Genomic DNA, 8,031 nt, shown 5'->3' with positions numbered 1-8,031 from the left:
CCATAAATCACTATTTAACATTTCACAAGAGACTTTTTAAGTGAAATTTCACAATTGCAAATTATTTTTCTTTGTGTCTTTTTTTTTGTACCTGTGACTTTCTCACAATGTGACTGTATCTTGCATTTGTGGATTTATTTCCTTTAATTGTAACTTTATGTATCACAGTGTGACTTCAGTGTAATTTCTGTGGTGGAAACAGGCTTCTATGTAAACTCATACAGTTTAGAAATATGGATTATGAAAGTCTGAATCAGAATTTCCTTGTCTGCTCGCTTGATCGTACAATTTTGTGGTCTTGACCCTCAGCCAGGCCACCAATGATTAATGTTGCGGTCGTAAAGGGAAAGAACCTATGAAATGTGAATCGCTTATGATGGAATTTACATCTTTGCTAGTTTTTGAAATATGATTTTGCTGCTTGAGAAATATTCCACAAAGAATAAAGCCACAGACAGTGTACTAACCAAATAATCAGTCCTGTGAGATATGACTGATGTACGAGCAGTGCAGTCTGTTCCTCACTTTCTTGCATCTCGTCTCCAGAATAAAAAATATATTTTATAGAGCACAGTTCACAGCTTCTGTATTCACCGTGAATCTGAGCTTTCACCTCTCCTGTTTTTATCTCATTTCACCTACACTTATCCATCACTCCTTCTTCTATTCTGCTCTTTCTTTTCTGCTCTGCTCTCCCAAAGGAGCACGTACTGAGCAAGTATTTTCTCATCTCGTTAGAGCAGGAGAAAGATCATAATAAGGTGCTAAATAGAAAAATAAGGCATCCAGGAAAGAAAACCAGGAGGAAAAAGGACAAAGCTGCATCTAAATGAGCTTTAATTGGTGTGAGGAGGGGCTTGGTATCAGAGAGTACAAGGCAAGGCGCTTCTGATGTTAACACGGCCAAAACCCAACTACTGATCCTTCTCCACTAATGGTCTTGCCAGTAGTGTAATAAAACAAAGAAGTTCATACTTGGTCACAAGTGTAAGCCAAGAAGCTAATTACTGAATATGCATTTTTGTTCCTCCCAAAAAACTGGCAGTTGCTCTGTTTTTTCAGTATACTGATCCTTAATTGCTGCTCCCAATCATTATTTGGATAAGCTCTTCATCTGTATATATGTATATATTCAGATGAAGTGTTCTGAAATGAGGAGGCAAAGTAAAAAATAAATAAATAATAATATGTATATATAAAATAAAAGTAAATTCATGTCCCGGTCACATTTTCTTGGTTAAATAAACTTACACTGTCAAAAAAAAAATAAATAAATAAAATATATATATATATATATATATATATATATATATATATATATATATATATATATATATATATATATATATATATACCTATTTTGTATTTTTACATTAACAGTGTAATTAATATTATATATTCAAGCCAAGTATAAATCTCATCAAGTTAGTGTTTTTAAGCATTTTACATTTATTCCAAAATAATAACTCACTGCATGCCTTGCAGTACTGCAGTTAAAATTTAAATAATATATTTTATTTGTAAACTTTTGTTCAGCTATCCTTTTTAATAGTTTGAATTTTTCAGATCTTAAATCACCAAAGCTCGGTAAATATTGTTAATTTATACACTTTTTAATGTCATATTTGTAACATTGGTGTTGTTTTACACACACACACACACACACACACACACACACACACACACACAGTGGGGACATCCCACAGGCGTAATGGTTTTTATACTGTACAAACTGTATATTCTGTGCCCCTACACCAACCCCACACCTAACCCTAACCCTAACAGGAAACTTTGTGCATTTTTACTTTCTCAAAAAAACTCTTTTTCTCTTTTACTTTCTCAAAAAAATTCTGTATGATTTAGAAGCGTTTTGAAAAATGGGGACATGGGTTATGTCCTCATAAGTCACCCTCTCCTTGTAATACCTGTGTCATACCCATGTCATTATACAGAGTTGTGTCCTGATATGTCACAAAAACAAGAGCACACACACACACACACACACACACATATATGTTAACCTGCTGTTGATGTTGACACAGGAGTAACCCAAGGATAGAGAAATGGAAACAAACAAAGAATCTTGAAATCATAGTTAGAGCTCATTAATTGGGCAGGCTAAATGTCTGTGCAAATTCCTTTGTGTGCTCAGTTATATTTACATTTCTGTAACTGACTGCCTTTCTTTGCTCAGCAGTCATATCTGTCAGGGTATGCAGTGTTCCCTCTCTCCAGGGGGTCCCTTTAATTAAAACTGTGGATACAAAAACAGGAAGAAAGAGTCCTATTAATCAAACTCAAACAGACCTATGTTCAAAATCCAAAACTATCCCTCTCCCTCCTCTTGTCCTCCATCCTATTTATTCCTTCATTTCTTATTTTTGCCCTCCATCTCTCGCTGCCTCTGAGCAGTCAGAAGAGCTTTGAAGGCCACACATTATGCTGCACACACATACAAATACAAACACACATCGACATACTGTCAAACGCCATGCCATCTGGTAGTGTACGGATTTGACTCTGGGCTCCAGCTGCCACTGGAGAGAAACTAAAATCAAAGTGATTTGAATTTCTCTGCCCTAAAGGAAAGTCACTATGGAGTTTTGAATGTTAACACAACATTTGAAAGACCAGTTGGATGTTTGAGAGTGCCTCTGCCCTCAGGACATTCAACTCATTCAACCAGCCAAGTAAAATTGCTGGGTTTGAGGTTGTATTTTTTTGAAGGTGCACTAGAAATCCAGAACAGAAATCCATTTTTAAGCAAGCCCCTAAAATGGTAAAACGGTTTTAAAAATTGTAAGTTTGTAATTATTTATAGTTTGAGGTATTAGGTTAGATTGTGTGAAAAATTTCTAGTCAGCCATCTTTGCACGGTTACATCATGTCTGTAAAAAAAAAAAAAAGAGTATATAGTTGTAGCAAGTTCGTTGGAGGAAAGGAAGAGGACAAAGGGGTCGGCTGGACTGCTGACGTATTTATTTAACAACAAATATAAATGAAACTTCACAAACACCAAATGGTGACTTCTATTCTGACACGTTGGCACAACACTTTCGGTTTACTCTTTCCGGTTTCGGTTTCCGGTTCGGGTCAGCAGTCCGTCTCTCTCTCGCTTGCTTCCGTCTCTCCTGGCGTTTTATACTCTCTCCACGCCAATTACTGGAACAAGAAACAGGTGATGATAATTTTTGCCCAAACCACTCACTTACCGCTCGTCTCCTGATTCTCTCTCCCGCTGCAGACTTCGCTAAACCACGCCCCCCCTGCCACATACCCCCACCGCCCAACTCAGGCCGGGGAGCCATCCGGCCTGCAGCCCCCCCCCCCCCCATTTCTGGAGAGGAAGTCGGCCACCACCATCTGAACACCCGGCCTGTGGACCACCTTGAACTTAAAAGGCTGAAGAGCTAGATACCAACGAGTGATCCGCGCGTTTGTATCCTTAATGCGGTGGAGCCACTGCAGCGGAGCGTGGTCCGAAACAGAGGGTGAACTCCCGTCCCAGGAGATAATAGCGGAGGGTGAGGATGGCCCATCTGATGGCAAGGCACTCTTTCTCTATGGTGCTGTACTTAGCCTTTCTCTTCGAGAGCTTCTGGCTAATGTACAGCACCGGCCGTTCCTCCCCCTCTATCTCCTGGGACAGGACTGCCCCCAGCCCCCTGTCCGACGTGTCTGTCTGCAACAGAAAAGGGAGAGAAAAATCAGGAGAGTGTAACAACGGCCCGCCACACAGAGCAGCCTTGACCTGGGTAAAGGCCTGCTGGCACGGCTCCGTCCACTGGACCGTATCTGGCACTTCCTTTTTAGTAAGGTCAGTCAAAGGGCTGGTGAGGTCCGAATAATTAGGAATAAACCGTCTATAATATCCCGCCAGCCCCAAGAACTGTCTTACCTCCTTTTTGGTCTTGGGACGTGGGCAGGTCGCAATAGCGGCTGTCTTATCAAATTGGGGACGCACCTGTCCATGCCCCAAGTGGAAGCCCAGATACCTTACTTCCACACGCCCAATCGCACACTTCTTTGGGTTGGCCGTGAGCCCCGCTCCCCTCAGCGACCTCAGGACAGCCCTCAGATGCTGCATATGCCGCTGCCAATCATTACTAAATATAATGATATCATCCAGGTAGGCAGCCGCATATGCAGCATGGGGCCGCAGAATCTTATCCATGAGGCCCTGAAAGGTAGCAGGTGCCCCGAACAAGCCAAACGGAAGGGTAACAAATTGGTGTAATCCAAACGGTGTTGTGAAAGCTGTCTTTTCTCTGGATAATGGAGACAAGGGGATCTGCCAATAGCCCTTTGTTAAGTCCAATGTCGAATAAAAACGAGCCGTGCCTAGCCGATCAAGCAACTCGTCAACCCGCGGCATTGGATACGCGTCGAATTTCGACACAGCATTCACCTTGCGATAATCCACACAGAACCGGACTCAGCCGTCCGTTTTCGGAACTAAAACTATCGGGCTCGCCCAGTTACTGTTGTATTCTTCTATTATCCCCATGTCAATCAAAGTGCCTAATTCAGTCTGAACCCGGGGCGGGACACGAGGAGGGCCAGCTGGACCGGACCTAGGGAGAGGGACAGGGCGAGAGAGAGAGGGGGAAGAGAGAGAAGAAGAGAGAGAGTTAGAGGGCAGGGGTTCGTCGACCCCTGGGCACGCCACCATGTGGTCCTCCGCCAGATGGATGGCCGAGTCCAGCGACGTGGGGCGGTGGCACTGGACCCACTCGGCCGTCTTCTTGGGCAGCCGAGCGATGAACCGCAGCCACCTGGGCTTCGCCGGAGAGCAGTGGAATGAGGCGCACCGGCCACTGCTGGCGGGGCCAGCCACACGCCTCCGCCGACTTCTGGAACAGCTCCAGGAAGGCCTCCGGATAATCCTGAGGCCCCTTCTTGTGAAGAGGCAGGTGCATGGGCACGGTGGGCGGCCCGGCGGCCTCGGCGCGAACCTCCTGATCGATCCAGCTCCAGAACCTCTCGCGGTCCTCCTGCTGCCTGGTGCGGTGCAGGACCGCGAGGGAAGCGATGATGTCCGCAAGCGGCGTGGAGGACGGGCTTTGCATGGCGGCGGCGGCGGTCCTGCTTCCTTCCCGGGTTTCGGCACCAGTGTAGCAAGTTCGTTGGAGGAAAGGAAGAGGACAAAGGGGTCGGCTGGACTGCTGACGTATTTATTTAACAACAAATATAAATGAAACTTCACAAACACCAAATGGTGACTTCTATTCTGACACGTTGGCACAACACTTTCGGTTTACTCTTTCCGGTTTCGGTTTCCCAAAACACTCACTTACCGCTCGTCTCCTGATTCTCTATCCTGCTGCAGACTTCACTAAACCACGCCCCCCCTCCCACAATAGTGTTTTAATAGTTCTAACAGCTTATAGTCATAACAAATAAGCAACATCATTAACACACTGGATTGTTCAAAAAGGCAAGAGATGACAACTGGAGACTTTTTCTAGCAAACAAAAACAATTCAAGGATTCAGTCAGAATCAAGTTTACCCCCTTTGTCATGATTGAGATACTGTTTCACATGGTTTTATATCAAAATAGGGGGCAAAAGATGGATGCATTTTCCACTTATTAACCATTAACTAATGATGACAGGACTGATGACATTCACCTTATTTTTCTATTTTTAAAAAAATATTATTTTATGTTTCACAAAAATATTAACATGTGCATTTTACATTTTACATATTATATTATATTATATTATATTATATTATATTATATTATATTATATTATATTATATTATATTATATTATATTATATTATATTATATTATATTATATTATATTATATTATATTATATTATATTATATCTGACCACGAAATAAGATATTTTATAAAAAGTTTCTAGTGTTTTTGTACATACATTGGGATTCATTGGGGTGGAAAACAACATTAACCCCCATTAACTTTCATGGTATGTACAAAAACAATGAGGTTTGAAATTATATGAAGTTGAGTAAATTATGACAAAATATTCATATAGAAATATTCATATTCATTTCTATCCCTTTAAGTCATTTTCATAGAAAGATGAGCGAGGAATAACAAGATTTGGTTCAGGTTAGGACACAGAGACCAACTCGATCAGCATGTAACTGGTGGTCGGGACAGAGTTCAACTAATGTTTCTTTATAAGATGGGAATTGCATTTATTAGTCTTGGATCATTCAGTGGTTATAACATGAGCTCCATTATTCATTATTTGTAATTATTTATAGTTTATAGTTTGAGGTATTAGGTTGGATTTTGTGAAAATTTTCTAGTCAGCACGGTAACATCATGTCTGTAAAAAAAAGAAATAGTGTTTTAATAGTTCTAACAGCTTATAGTCATAACTAATAAGCAACATCATTAACACAGTGGATTGTTCAAATAGGCAAGAGATGACAACTGGAGACTTTTCTAGCAAACAAAAACAATTCAAGGATTCAGTCAGAATCAAGTTCATCCACTTTTTCATGATCAAAATACTGTTTCACATGTTCTAATATCAAAATAGGGGGCAAAAGATGGATGCATTTTCCACTTTATGTGAACTTTAAGCTTGACATTTTATAGTCAGATCTTCCATGTTGACTTGAACATTGAACTTGAGTTATCCAAATCAAACATTATTAACCATTAACTAAAAAAATAGCAAAAAACAGGACTGATGTTATTTACCTTATTTTTTTTCTTCTTCTTTTTTTTTATTCTTTTATGTTTCACAAAAATATTAGCATGTGCATTTTAAATGTATTATATTATATAGAACTATTCATATTCATTTCAATCCCTTTAAGTCATTTTCATAGAAAGATGAGCGAGGAATAACAAGATTTGGTTCAGGTTAGGACACAGAGACCAACTCGATCAGCATGTAACTGGTGGTCGGGACAGAGTTCAACGAATGTTTCTTTATAAGATGGGTATTGCATTTATTAGTCTTGGATCATTCAGAGGGTTAACATGAGCTCTGAATGCGAGGTCATTCTACAAGGTCAAATTTAGATACTTTGAAATCTCCATCTGCCAAAAAATACATGTGGTAATTCATAGTTGCAGGAGGGTCAAGATGAAGTAAATGGTCGGAAATTTCATGTCTTGAACTTTGTAATAAAGTTTCCATTACCACCATCTGAGATCTGGACGTGGGTTTACATCAGATGAGTTTGTAGAGTCACAGGCCACTGCCTTTAATGGTATGTGAAAATAGAGGATTTGGGTGAATTTGAGGTGACGTACAGGCCCAAGCTCAGGCTGCATGGCTCCCTGCTGAGGCCATGACAGTGAATTTGATGTGGGATTGTAGAGTTGTACTAACTCATTTCCCCTCCGTGTTCCCCAAGGTCCGCTCCTGGAGTCTTAAAGGAGCCCCATTGTGAGGGGTTGGATCTCACAGCACTCGGAGCACGGAATGCCCGGGTGCTTTACAAAGACACTCCTGTTCATGCCAACCCCCCTCTTTTCCTCTCTCCCACCTTCCCTCGCTCTCCTCTTCCCTCTCCATGTGCTCAGAGGCCAGGCCTGCACAAATGGAGGCTAAGTGATAGATGTGCTCTGTTACATGATCCACAGCACACTCCATCCCCTCTGATTCCAGCAGTACAGCGCAGTCCCAAAGACAAAGAGAACTTGGGAGAGAGGAAGTTCTTATACATCCACACATACACCAAGATCATATGCATGCCTAAAGGACATTTTTGTCGCTCAGAGTTTCCTCGTTCATAACTTAGTGGAGGCCTAACGGAGTTTATGACTGTGTTTCAGATACATATCAATCTTTTAGATGTTTTCGCTCAAATTGCTTCAAGGGACAGTTGACTTAAAAATGAAAAATCTGTCATAATTTACTCATGTCATTCCAAACCTGTATTACTTTGTTTCTTAGGTGAAACATAAAATAACTCCGGAATAAAACATAATGTAGCCCTTGAATAAAACCAAAATATTTTTGAGAAGACAGATTCATATTTGTTTGGCAGGAATGGAGGCATTTAAATCATTTCAAAATAATCAGGTCAAGAT

This window comes from Carassius carassius, chromosome 19 (assembly GCF_963082965.1).
Source record: "Carassius carassius chromosome 19, fCarCar2.1, whole genome shotgun sequence".
Lineage (NCBI taxonomy): Eukaryota > Metazoa > Chordata > Actinopteri > Cypriniformes > Cyprinidae > Carassius > Carassius carassius.
The sequence above is the reverse complement of the archived record's forward strand: the minus strand, read 5'-3'. Positions refer to the sequence as shown.